The 13,576-nt window shown below is 44.0% G+C and overlaps 1 protein-coding gene across 1 annotated transcript in view; it reads right to left on the reverse strand.

Annotated features, from left to right (window-relative positions):
• LOC122803878 overlaps window positions 1-13,576 on the reverse strand; it is a 351,171-nt gene that overhangs the window by 59,099 nt on the left and 278,496 nt on the right. Inside the window, exon 2 of the mRNA XM_044073559.1 lies at window positions 7,670-7,751. The gene's annotated coding sequence lies outside the window, so the exon portion shown is untranslated. The remainder of the gene's footprint in view (window positions 1-7,669; window positions 7,752-13,576) is intronic.

Here is a 13,576-nt window from a genome sequence, read left to right on the forward strand (position 1 = left end):
AGGGAGAGAGAGAGAGAGAGACAGACAAGTGGGATGTTTGGGGGGGAGGACAAAGACTGCAACAGTGAATACACTTGAACATCTACATTTATGGTAAGTGTACACAACTGTAATATGTTCTTCGTGTTTCACTGTTGCAGTCATCACATTTAGGATGATTCCCAAAGCTGAAGAAAAGGGTGGAGGCAGCCAAGAAGACTGGGATCTGGCTAGGATGCCCTCCAAGACTGCGGTGGCAAAGCCTGCCCTGGATTTGGAGAGAATAGGCAGATGGTAATGCTTAGTGAAGGTATGAACAGATGTCCATGTTGCAGCCTCCAGGATGTCCCTGGTGGGGACCCCTCTGAGAAAAACTGCAGTGGTGGAGGGTGCCCTGGTGGAATGTGTCCTGATCCCCTTTGTGTGCGGTTTCCCGTGCTGTTTGTAGCAGAAATGGATGCAGTGTGCTACCCATTTGGAGATTGTTTGTTTGGATATGGCCTTGCCCTCTGCCCCTGCTGTGAAGCTGACTAGCAATTGATCATTTTTTTCTAAAAGATTTAGTCCTGTCCAGATAGAATCTGAGCTGTCTGTGCACATCTACAGAGTACAGAATCTTTTCCCCCTTGTTTTGTGGGTTAGCGGAAAAGGGCAAATGAATGGAATGGTTGAGAGCCACACTGGACACCACTTTAGGCATAAAGGATGGGTTAGTCCTGAGGGAGATCCTGTCAGCATGGAAAATGATGAAGGGCTCTACAGCCATGAGTGCTTGTAGCTCTGATACTCTTCTAGCTGAAGTGATGGCCAGAAGCAAGTTTGTCTTCCAAGAGAGGAATTTTAACTCTGCTGAAGCTGCAGGTTCAACGGGGGTAGGGTGAGCTTTTCCAACACAAAGTTAAGGCCCCAAGCTGGGCTAGGAGCTCTTCTGGGTGCCCTTAAGTTGTTAGACTCTCTTAGGAACTGTTTGATGAGAGGGTGTGAGAAGAGAGATGGCTATGTGCTGTAATGAGCAGAGATGGCAGAGGCATGAATTTTAATAGAAGAGAAAGATAGACCCCCTGTGTAGTAGGTCTGCTAGGTAATCCAGGATGAGAGGTAGGGAGGGCTGTGCCATTCTGGCTCCCTTATCCTGGATCCAGATGCAAAACTTTTTCCGCTTGTCAGCATAGGATTTTCTAGTGCTGGGGCATCTGGCCTCACGTATAACATGTAGGACTTGTTTGCTTAGGCTGGCAGCTTGAGGAGAGGTCAGGGAATAAGCCAGGCTGTCAGGTTGAGGGTCTGCAATTGGGGATGCATGAATTCTCCATTCCTCTGGGTCAGGAGTGTTGGGATCTAAGGTAGGTGTCATGGTGGCAGGGGTGACAGCCTGTGCAGCAGTGGGTACCAGTGATGGTGTGGCCAGTCTGGGGCAATCAGGATTGCCCTTGTTTTTTCTTCCCTTATTTTGAGCAGTCCCTTGAAATGAGTGGTAGAGGGGGAAATGCATAGACCGAGAGGTTTACCTACTGGAAGGATAGAACATCCACTTTCCATGCCTTTCTGTGAGGTTCCCTAGTGCAGAATTTGTTGAGCTAATAATTGGAGTGGGAGGCAAAGAGGTCCACCTTCGGGGTGCCCCATTTCTGGGTTACAAGGGTGAAGGTTCTGTGGTCTAGCTGCCACTCGTGTGGGTCTAGCAGGTTTCTGCTTAAGTTGTCTGCCAGAGAGTTTAGGGAGCCTGGCAGGAATTATACTAGCATGTGTAGCTGCATTGCTGAGGCTGTGTGCCAAATGTTCATGGCGAGCCTGCAGAGAGGATAAGAGTGAGTCCCTCCTTGCTTGCTGATATGTGTCTGTATTGATCAGTAGAGGCCTCGGAGAGAGTAGGGCCTGAACGCTGTCAGGGCGTGCTGAACAGTTGCATCTCTTTTTGGCTGATGTGCAGATGTATTTGATTTGGGCTCCAATGGCCCTGAATGCACCTGCCATCCAGGTGTGCACCCCAGGCGCAGTCTGATGCATCTGTGGTGAGGGTCTGGGCAGCGTGGGGTTGTGAGAAGGGAAGTCCCTTGTTGTGGTTGCATGCTGCTACTCACCAAATCTTTCCTTAGACAAGGTATCATTGGTATGATAGTTTCCATGTCTTGAGAGTGTTGACACCAAAGGTACCATTGTAGCTTCCTCATATGAAGTCTGGCATATGGAATGAGTAGAATGCAGGAGGCCATGAACCCTAGAGCTTGCAGGATTTTCCTTGCAGATAACTGAGTTCTGGTGGATAGTTGACAGAGGTAGCCTGTCAGGTAGGCTTGTTTTTCCTGGAGTAAGGGATGCCATCTGGGATGCTGTGTCCAGACTTGCTCCCAGGAATACAATTTTTTGTGTGGGGACTATTTTTGATTTCTTTTCGTTGACAGTATACCCCTGGGAGGTTAGTAGGTCCTTTATAAAGGTCAGGTGCTGTAACAGCTTTTCCTGACTGTCTGCCTGAATCAGGCAATCGTCTAAGTAGGAGTAAATTTGAATATTTCTTTGTCTGCAAAAAGCAATGGCTGGAGCCAGGCATTTTGTGAAAACTCTGGGAGCAGTGGATAAGCCAAAGGCAAGCACAGAGAACTGAAAGTGCATAGATCCTGCCCTGAAACGTAGATATTTCCTGCAAGATTCTCTGACTGGGATGTGTAGGTAGGCCTCTTTTAGGTCTAGGGTGGCTAACCAATCATCCTTGGAAAGCATAGGAAGATGCTGCTGGAGGGTGAGCATTTTGAATTTTGGTATCACCAGAAATGTGTTTAGAATGGACAGATCGAGGATCGGGTGCCAGATGCCATCTTTTCTGGGTACCAGGAAGAGTCTGGAATAGAAAGCTTGGCCTATCTGTTCTGCAGGAACGTGCTGTATTGCCCTCATGGAGAGCAAGGAAAGGACTTGCTTTTTGGCCTCTGTCCACTGGTTTGGAGGAAGATCTGGGAACCCTTTTGAGACTGGCAGAGTGTGGAAATAAAATTTGTATCCCTGGGACACAATGTTGAGGACTCATCGGTCATTGGTAATAGAGGCCCAGTTGCTTGAATGGAAGGGGTGTTTTCCTCCTAGGGGCACAAGCAGGTGGGCAGAGGTAAGGGGTGGAGGTGTAAAGTCATTGTGAGTTCTTATCATAAGGGGGTGGCTTTGCACTCCCTGCTTTTGAAGAGGAGGAACTCCATTACTGCTTAGATCTCTGCATTCCCTGGGGCTGCTGTCTGGGGGGTCTGCTTCCCCTGGGTCTGGGCTGAGCTGGCCTGGAGGGGGCAGGAAAGGACCAGTGTTTGGAGGGGCAATGCCTACTGAAACTTGGAGGCTGGACCTGTAAGAAGTCTTTAACTGTCCGCATAGATTTAGCTTTTTCTTCCATCTTTTTTTAAGACCTCTTCTGCCTTGGTGCCAAATAAATGGTCTTTGTTCAATAGCGCGTTCAATAATTTGAATTTGACATGGTCTGGCAAGGTCTGTTCCTTAAGCCAAGCATGCCTTCTAAGGACAGAACCAGTGACTGCTGCCCTGCAAGATGCTTCTAGGGCGTCAAAGCCACATTGCAGGGTGTGTTTTGTAACTTGACTTGCAGAATGCATTAGTTCTTGTAATTCTTTATTTTCTGCACAAGCAGGAAAGGAAGATATTTTTTGTTTGAGGAGTTCCATGGTATGCTGCTGATATTTCAGAATGTGGAACTGACAATTTAATGCTCTAATAGCAAGAGCAGCAGAGGTGTATACTTTTTTACCCTGTCTAAAGCTCTGGAATCTCTGTCTGAATTGGTGGGATTCTTAGCTGAGGTTGCTTTAATTCCTTTCGGTCCCTGACAGATGACCTCTGGGTCAGGAGTAGGATTTTTGAAAAGGAATTTGTGAGAGTCAGGGACTCTGTAGTACCTTTCAGGTTTCCTGGGAGCAGGATTAAGGGTGTCAGGAGTAAAACTAGATTCCATAAAAACATCATCCACAACATCCTGGACAGGAGGAATGGCCAAAGGTCTGTGCTGTGGTAAATCTAAGAATTCCCTGAGTCTCTTTTTTGACTGAGGATAGTCTTGACATTCCCATTGGAAATGCTCCCTTAAAGTATGAAGGGTTTCCCCAAATGAAAAATCCTCATGTGAAGAGGCAGAAGGAATGGATTCCTCTGCATCAGAATCCTCATAAGCAGAGAGGGGTTGCATGTCTTCATATTTAGAAGCATCAGAGTCATCGGACTCCTGTTCAGATAAAACTACTGGGGACAAGTCTCTTTTTCTTTTGGAAGAGGTAGCCTAGCTTCCCCTAATAAGTATAATAAGGTCTTCCGCCATTGTAAGCATTCGAGATTGAGGCAAGGAAGCAGATGCCTGAGCTTGGGTCGTCAGTTGTTTGGGCATAGTTATACCCTGGGCCTCAGAAACTTGGTAGTTTTAGAAAGAACTGAAGATGCAAAAGAAATCGTCAGACTGTGTAGAGTATCAGTAATGCGAAGTACTTCCTTGGAAGCTGGTGCCTGCTCAGCGACTTTGGACCCATCCAAGGTAGAGACATCCACAGCATCCTTAGTCGAAGAAGAGTTTTGCGGCATACCGGATTCCGAAAGGGTCTCGATAACGGCCGGCAAATCCACAGAAGTGGGCATAAGGGGCTGCAAAAGCACCTCATTGAGGATTGAAGAACTGATGACTAGCTTAGCGGAAGCGTCATTGGCAGTTTTGGACCTGTGCAGTCTGTCTCTGTCTTTATCCTTACATTTTTTTAGAAGATCGGTAGTCAGACGGCTTACCAAAGCCATATTGGAATTCGAGGACTGAGAATGAAAATATCTAGCTACAATAAGGGCCTGATGACATATAGTTCTGGCGTTGAGCAAAGCATAAAAGTGACAGCGAGGGACATCGTGGTCTGGGCCTAAACAAGTGATGCAGTAAGAATGGAAGTCTCGGTGTGGTATTTGCTTTCTACAGGTGAGACAATTGTTAACTTTTTCTGACATCTGTTAAGAGCAAGAAAAAAGGATCCCCAATGGGGTACTTAGCTTTAGAAGACTTCAACTTCAATTTGTAAACGAAAATTCAGGTAGCGGCTGACCGGCACATGTGCAAACTGCTTCTGCTTCGGGGTCCTCAGCAAGAAAGACTAATGTAATGGCATTGGCTGCCAGATTTTATACCAGTGATGACCTGATGTCAGTCCTGGAGCGACAGCAACCAACGCAGAAATACTAAGCCTCTGGTATTCGGGTCGACTGAGGGCTACCCCTGGCAGGATAACCCAAATGTGATAATTGCAACAGTGAAACACAAAGAGCATCTAAATCCTATCCAAGTACAAATTCACACACTTCACCATACTGCAGATAACTAAATCATACCCAAGTACAAATTCACACACATTTTACCATACTGCAAATAGCTAAATCCTGTCCAAGTACAAACTCACACACTTCACCATGCTGCAGATAACCAAATTACACCCAAGTACAAATTCACACATTTTGCCATTCTGTAGATACATAATCATACCCAAGTACAAATTCACATATTTCCCCATGCTGTATACAATAAAATCATACACAACTACAAACTGACACATTTCACCATGCTGCATATAACAAAATCCTATTCATGTACAACTTACTGTATCATGCTGCAGAGAATGAAATCATAGCCAAGTACGAATTCACACACTTTTCCATGGTATATATAACTATATCACGTCCAACTATAAATTCAAACATTTTCCGTGTTGCAGATATCTATATTCTGTCCAAGTACAAATTCAGACAATTCACCATGCTGTAAATTTACATTCTTCGCAAGTAGAATGTACATCCTAGAGTATTAATTAAAGCAAATCAAGCATATAAAAGAAAAACCCATATTTCAGACATGATGACACTAATGATATGGCACAGAAGTACATTCTTAAATTCTGCAATCACATTCTTTATCTGACACTCACTTTTTCCAGGCATGATCAGATCACAGTTTGACTTTATCCCAGCAGCAGCAGCTCTGAATGTAGGAATGCTTTTTTGGGATATCTGAACACTGGTCAAAGTCTATGCAGACCAGGGAGGACATGGGTACTCCATACAGATGGCACTCTAGCTTTGTAATGAGGTAACTAAGTTTACCTGTCATTAGATACTTAGCACTATTCATTTTAGTTGCACCAGCTCTAATTGTGTTTTCATACATTAAGGTAAAGTAGCAATGACAGTATGCAGAATTAGACAAAGGCTGTTGCAGGGAAGCACTTTACTATCTTGAAATACTGAAATCTCGACTTTCAGTATCTAGAGACGAAAATGCCAAAAGTGCAGTTCAGCGAAACTGCACTTGTTCGAATTTGAAGTGTCGAATTCGTGGTTATGATGTGGGATTTGCTGTGTTTGTAAGGTGTGGTGTGCTGTGGAATATGGTTTGCCTGCCCCTGTGTGGATATATGTGGAGATTTAGGTAAGTGCTGTTTTTTAAAGGGTTTTGGGTAGGGATTTGAATGTATGTGAGTGTGTTGGGAAGTTTTAGGTGTAGGTTAGGGTAGGTAAGAGTGTGAATGTGTAAGTGTTGAGAGTGGTGGTGTTTGTACGTATGTGGTATGTGTTTGTGCAAGGGAATTATACAGTATGCAGTGGAGGGTTTAGTGTCTTTGTCTTTTTAGTGCGACCTCGGAGTTAGTATATATAAGTAGCACGGGTGTGGGGGACGCAGCTTGCCCCCCCTGCCTATATGTGGGGTATGTGTGTGTATTTGTGTTGTTGTATTTGTGTGTGTTTTGTTGGTTTGTTGTAGTGTGGGGAGGAAGGTGCATGTATGTTTGTGTGGTGGAGGGTGTATTTAAAAGTTGCAATTTCGAATTTCGTGTTTTTGGGGTTTCGATATTGTGAATGTTCGGCTTTATAGTCTCCAGATACTGAAATTTGAGATTTAAGTATTTCGAGACTATAAAGTGAATCCATATAAAGAAGAATAACTATAAGACTGGAAATGGTTTTAACTACAATCAGTCCATACTCCAAAGTGCAGAAAAAAATTAAGATATTTTCTCCAACTAGTTTAATCTTCTTTTAGAAGTATTCTTTGGATTTCAAAGAAACCACAAAAAGGCAAATCTAAACCAAGTAACTAGAACAACTGCTGGTGAGGGAAAGAAAACAGACACCACAATCTTATTTTAAACATTTTTGTTCGATTTAATGCAACTGAACTTCTTCAGAAATACACCCAAATATGTCAAAAGGTATAAATACCTATCTGAAACATCACATGTGATTGATGACCAATAAAAATGTGTGTTCAATTTTCTCTAATAAATAATAATATTATAACCAATTTAAAAAAAAAAAATATATATATATATATATATATATGTATACACACACTTTAAATCTCAAAATTGCATAAATACACTTACATAAAAGATATTAATAATAATATTAAAATCTCTGTGCCTGTAAGAAGCATTTGATGTTAATCATGTCATTTAAACCTGGAAGCTGGTCAGTATTCTTTGGATTTCTCGACTCACATAATTACTGTTTAACTTATTCTTACGTTATCATCTAGCTGGCTTAGGGATTGTCACTATTAAATATATTACTAATCTAAAATAGCTTCAGGGTTAAATGATTTGACACTTTTATATTAACTTTCAGAGAACACCATGGTATCCAAAAATAACGTGATCTAAGTGAAACTACTTACCTCTAAAAAATGATTAAATGCAGAACAACGTATTTAGGCTTCAACAATCCCAGTGACTGCAGCTTAGTGAAGTAAAGCATTCCTAAAGTGGTGGCAAAGAAAAAAAAAAGACAGTTGTGAATCATAACACAAAACAAAAATCTCAGTTTCAAAAAATATTTTGTCTGAATGCACATGCAACCACATTAGTTCTTTTACAACAATTCCATTGAGATTTGCATAAATACTCAAACATCATAAAGAATCAAACAAACACACACACACGTCACACACACAAAAAAACTCAACCAACTACAAGTATAGAAAGTTAGAGTCCTAGAGGACCAATTAAAAGCGGTGTACAGCTTTGTAATAACATTTACTCTCAATGCAAAGCTACTGCCAAACATTAAGTACAGTTGTGTACACTTACCATAAATGTAGATGTTCAAGTGTATTCACTGTTGCAGTCATTACATTTGGGTTATCTGCCTGCAGGTAGCCCTCAGCCGGCCTGAATACCAGAGTCTTGAATTTCTGCGTCGGATGCTGTCTCTTCTTCCATGACGTCTGGTCATCAGGGGTAGAAAACATGCATCCGACGCCATTACATCAGTTTTTCTTGCCCCAGATGTCAGGTGCCCCCACAATGGGAAGCAATTATATGTTATGGTACATCTCCATCAAAAAGCAAATACACCAGAAAGCTTAAATACACCAAAGAAGAAGGAAAGGTAGAGCCAAGAGAAGTCAGGAGGCTGGAGAGAGGATAACCAGGACTGCAACAGTGAATACACTCGAACATCTACATTTATGGTAAGTGTACACAACTGTACTATGTTCTTTATGTTTCACTGTTGCAGTCATTATATTTGGGTTGATTCCCAAAGCTAAGGAAGGGAGGAGGAAGTTAGAGAGTATTAGGGCCAGCTATTAAGCCCTGCAAGACTACAGTGGCAAAACCAGCTCTGAATTTGGAAAAAAATAGGCATGTGGTAATGCTTGGTGAAGGTATGTACAGAGCTCCAAGTAGCAGCTTCTAGTATGTCCCTGGTAGGAACTCCTCTGAGAAAGGCTGTAGAGGTAGATGCAGCCCTGGTGGAATGTGATCTTATCCCCTGTGGGGTAGGTTTTCCATGGTGCTTACAGCGGAAATGAATGCAATGGGCTATCCATTTAGAAATGGTTTGCTTTGAAATGGCCTTCCCCTCTGCCCCTGCAGCAAAGCCAACTAGCAGCTGTTCAGATTTTCTGAGAGGTTTAGTCCTGTCCAAATAAAATCGAAGTTGTCTGTGCACGTTCAAAGAGTGCAGTATTCGTTCTCCTTTGTTTTGTGGATTCAGGAAAAGGGTAGGCAAATGAATATACTGATTTAGGGCCACACTAGACACCACCTTGGGCATAAAGGAAGGATTGGTCCTGAGGGACACCCTGTCTGCATGGAAGATAATGAAGGGCTCTACTGCCATGAGGGCTTGTAATTCAGACACTCTTCTTGCTGAAGTGATGGCTAGAAGGAAGGCTGTTTTCCAAGAAAGGAATTTTAACTCTGCAGTTGCAGCTGGCTCAAAAGGAGGGAGAGTGAGCTTTTCCAATACAATGTTAGGGTCCCAGGCTGGAGTAGGGGCTCTCCTGAGGGGGTCTTAAATTCTTAGCCCCACTGAGGAATTGCTTTAGCAGGGGGTGAGAGATGAGGGGTGGTTCAGTGTTATAATGTGCTGAAATGGCAGAGGCATGAATTTTTATTGACGAGAAGGATAGGCCCTTGTGGAGCATTTCTGAAAAAGCCGAAAGACACAACAACAACAACTAAAGTACATGAGGTAAGCTGGGCACCATGGTGCCCATCCTGTGTCTGGCTCCAGGAAAAGTATCTTTTCCACTTTTCAGCACAGGATTTTCTAGCACTAGGCCTCCTTGCCTCCAGAATGACATCTAGCACCTGCTTACTGAGGGATGCTATTGGAGAGCTCAAAGAATTAGCCAGGCTGCAAGGTTCAGGGTTTGAAACTGAGGGTGCAGAATCTGGTCCGCCTGCTGGGACAGCAGGGAAGGGGTCTGAGGCAAGTGCCATGGTTCCAGCAGTGTCATACTGCGAAAGAGAAGGTACCAGTGCTGGCGTGGCCAGTCTAGTGTAATCAGTATTGTCCTTGGCTTGTCCTGTTTAATCTTTAGCAGAACCTTCGAGAGGAGAGGAGAGGCAGAGTGGGAAAGGCATAAACCAAGAGGCTTTCCCAGGTAAAGGACAGGACATCCACTTTCCGAGCTTGACTGTGGGAAGTACTTGTGCAGAATTTGTCCAACTGGTAGTTTTGAGGGGAGGCAAACAGGTCTATCTCTGGAGTCCCCCATTTGTTCCTCAAGAGGTTGAATATTTTTGGTTCCAGTTTCCATTCGTGTGGGTCCATGAGATTTCTACTTAGGTCGTCTGCCACAGAATTTAGCTTGCCTAGCAGGAATTCAGCCTGTAAATGCACTTGGTAACTCAAGGCTGTGTTCCAGAAAGCCATGGCTAGTCTGCAGAGAGGGGTACAAGTGGGTTCCCCCCTGCTTGTTTATGTACCACATAACTGTGGTGTTGTCTGTCTTTACCATTAATTGTCCTGGAAGAATGTGGTCCTTGAAGGCTCTCAGGGAATTCTGTACAGCTAACATTTCTTTTTGGCTGATATGCAGGTGCATCTGTCTCGGGTTCCATTTGTCCTGAATGCACTGTCCTGCCAAGTGAGCCCCCCATGCATAGTCTGATGCGTCTGTTGTTAGGGTTTGGGCGGCAGGGGGTAGAGTGAAAGGGAGCCCTTTGTTGTGGTAGCAGGCCTCTGCCCACCAAAGGAACTCTGTCTTTATACAAGGAATGATAGGAATCATTGATTCCAGGTCCAGAGAATGTTGACACCATAGGCTTTTTAGATACCATTGTAGTTTCCTCATATGCAGTCTTGCATATGGAATTAGTAGAATGCAAGAGGCCATGAACCCCAGGACTTGCAGACTTTTCCTTGCAGATAGCTGGGTCTTTATGGCCAGTAGTTTGAAGTAGGTTGCCAAATAAACGTTGTTTCTCTGGAGTGAGGAAAGCCATCTGGGAAGTTGTATTCAAGCTTGCTCCCAGGAATACAATTTGTTGACAGGGTACTAGGTGAAATATATTTTCGTTTATGGTGTACCCCAGTGAGTTTAAAAGTTTCTTTACGAATGCCAGATGTTTTAATAGTAATTCCTGGCTTTCTGCCTGAATCAGACAACTGTCCAAGTATGGGTATATTTGAATATTTCTCTGCCTGCAAAATGCAATGACTGGAGCTAAACATTTTGTGAATACCCTGGACACAGTAGATAAGCCAAAGGGAAGTGCAGAGAACTGAAAGCGCATGGAGCCTGCCCTGAAGCGTAGGTATTTCCTGCAAGATTCCCTTACTGGAATATGCAGGGAAGCTTCCTTTAAGTCTAAGATTGCCAACCAGGCATCTTTGCCTATCATAGGCAGCAGTTGTGGAAGTGTTAGCATCTTGAATTTTGGGATTACCAAAAAAGTGTTTAGAATAGAGAGGTCCAGGATAGCACACCAAGAGCTGTCTTTTCTGGGTACCAGGAAAAGTCTTGAGAAAAAAACCTTGTCCCCTTTCTTCTGATGGGACAGGTTGAACAGCCCTGATACGTAGAAGAGAGATAACCTGCTGTTGAGCCCCTGCCCACTGATTTTGGGGGTAGGTCTGACCAACCGTTTGGGGTTGGTAGGGTGTGGAAGTGGAATTTGTATCCTTGGGAGACTATATTCAAAACCCATTTGTCCTGGGTAATGAGTTCCCAGTTTTTTGCATGCAGGGTGAGCTTTCCTCCTAAGGAAGCAGGCAACTGAGCAGGGCTTGGAAGGGTTAAAGTTGTCATTGTGCCATTTTCCCGTAGGGGGTGTCTTACTACTCCCTACTTTGGAAGTGGGAGCCCCCCACTGCTTAGGCCTGTGCATAACCTGAGACTGTAACCTAGGTGGTCTGTTGTTCCTGGGTTTGGATGAGAAGGCCTGGAAGAGGCTGGAAAGGACCAATACTTTGACGGCCAATGCCTACTAAATCTGGGAGGCTGTACTTGCAAGAAATCTTTAACAATTTGAACAGACGTGGCTTTTTCCTCCATCTTTTTGAGGACTTCTTCTGCTTTGTTGCCACACAGGCAGTCTTAGTTTATGGGAGCATCCAGTAATTTAGCTTTAACATGCTCTGGCAAGTTTTGCTCCTTAAGCCAAGCATGCCTTCTAAGTACAGACACAGTGACAGCAGCCCTGCAAGATGCTTCTAAAGAGTCAAACCACATTGCAAAGTATGTTTACCAACTTGTTCTGCAGAATGCATTAAATCCTGTAATTCTTGTGTTCAGCACAGTCAGGAATCAACATCATTTTCTGTTTAAGTAGTCCCATAATATGCTGCTGGTACTTTAACTAATGAAACTGGCAATTTAAAGCCCTAATGGCCAAAGTAGCAGAAATTCTTACCCCATCTGTCAAAGGCTCTAGAATCTCTATCAGAAGGTGTAGGGTTTTTGGCAGCAGTAGCCTTAATGCCCTTTGGTCCTTGGGAAATGGTCTCTGGATCCACAGTAGGATTCTTGAAGAAGAACTTGTGAGAGTCAGGTACTCTGTAATACCTATCAAGGTTTCTGGGAGCTGGAGGTAAAGTGTCTGGGGAAAGGCTAGATTCCAAGAAAGCATCATCCACAATGTCCAGAAAAGGCAGGATAGCTAAAGGCCTGTGTTGAGGGAGAAGTAAGAATTTCCTACGCCTCTTTTTGGAGTCAAGAGTAATTCTGGCTTTCCCAGCAGAAATGCTCCCTAAGAGTGTGCAAGGTTTCACCAAAAGAAAAAAACTTCTGGAGGGGAAGGAGAAGGAATGGAATCCTCTGCATCAGAATCCTCATAGCTAGCTAGGGGCAAATCCTGGTAATCAGAATAAACAGAAATATCAGATTCCTGATCAGAAAAATCACAAGGAAAATCAGTTCTAGGTCTCTTAGAGGGGGAAGGCTGGCTTCCCCTAATTAAGGTAATAAGGTCTTCAGCCTTTCTAAGCATCTGTTTTTTAGGCATATGGGCCTGAGCATGCAGTTTGGACATCGGTTTTCTAGGCGTGGGTCGAGTTTTAAGCCTGGATGAAGAAGATGGTGTCGGTTTAAAATGCAAGTCTGTAGGCCTGAATACACCCTCAGAAGCCGGTGCCTGCACAATGGCTCCGGACCCATCCAAGGTAGAGACATCCGCAGGTTCCATAGTCGAAGAAGCATCTCTCGGCATACCAGACTCCGAATGAGTCTCAGTAGAGGCCTTCAAATCTGAAGTAGCGGGTATCAGGGGCTGCGAAAGCGCCTCACTGAGTACCGGCGAACTGGCGACTAGCTTAGCGGAAGCGTCATCAGCAGTTCTGGACCTATGCGGTCTATCTCTGTCTTTATCCATACGTTTTTTCTGAATATTTGTAGTCGGACGGCTTACCAAGGCCATTTCTGTATAGTTATACCAAGTACCAAAATAATTTGCTGGAAATATAGACCGACAAATAGTTCGGGGGTTGAACAAGGCACAAAACAGACAGCGAGAGACATCGTGGTCTGGGCCTAAGCAAGGGATGCAGCACAAATGAAAATCTTTATGAGGTATTTGCTTTCCACAAGTAATACAATTGTTAACTTTTACTGACATCGGTTAAGAGCAAGAAAAAGGATCCCCAATGGGGTACTTAGCTTTTTTGAAGACTTTGGTTCTGAAACTTGAAAACGAAAATTTCAGGAGTCGGCCGACTGGCACTTGCGAACTGCTTCTGCTTCGGGCACCGTGCGGCAAGAAAGAGTGATGTAATGGCGTTGGCTGCATGTTTTATACCCCTGATGACCTGACGTCATGGAAGAAGAGCCAGCATCTGACGCAGGAATCCAAGA

The sequence above is a fragment of the Protopterus annectens genome, chromosome 6.part0, assembly GCF_019279795.1.
Source record: "Protopterus annectens isolate FY-2018-M chromosome 6.part0, PAN1.0, whole genome shotgun sequence".
In the NCBI taxonomy this organism is placed as follows: Eukaryota; Metazoa; Chordata; order Ceratodontiformes; family Protopteridae; genus Protopterus; species Protopterus annectens.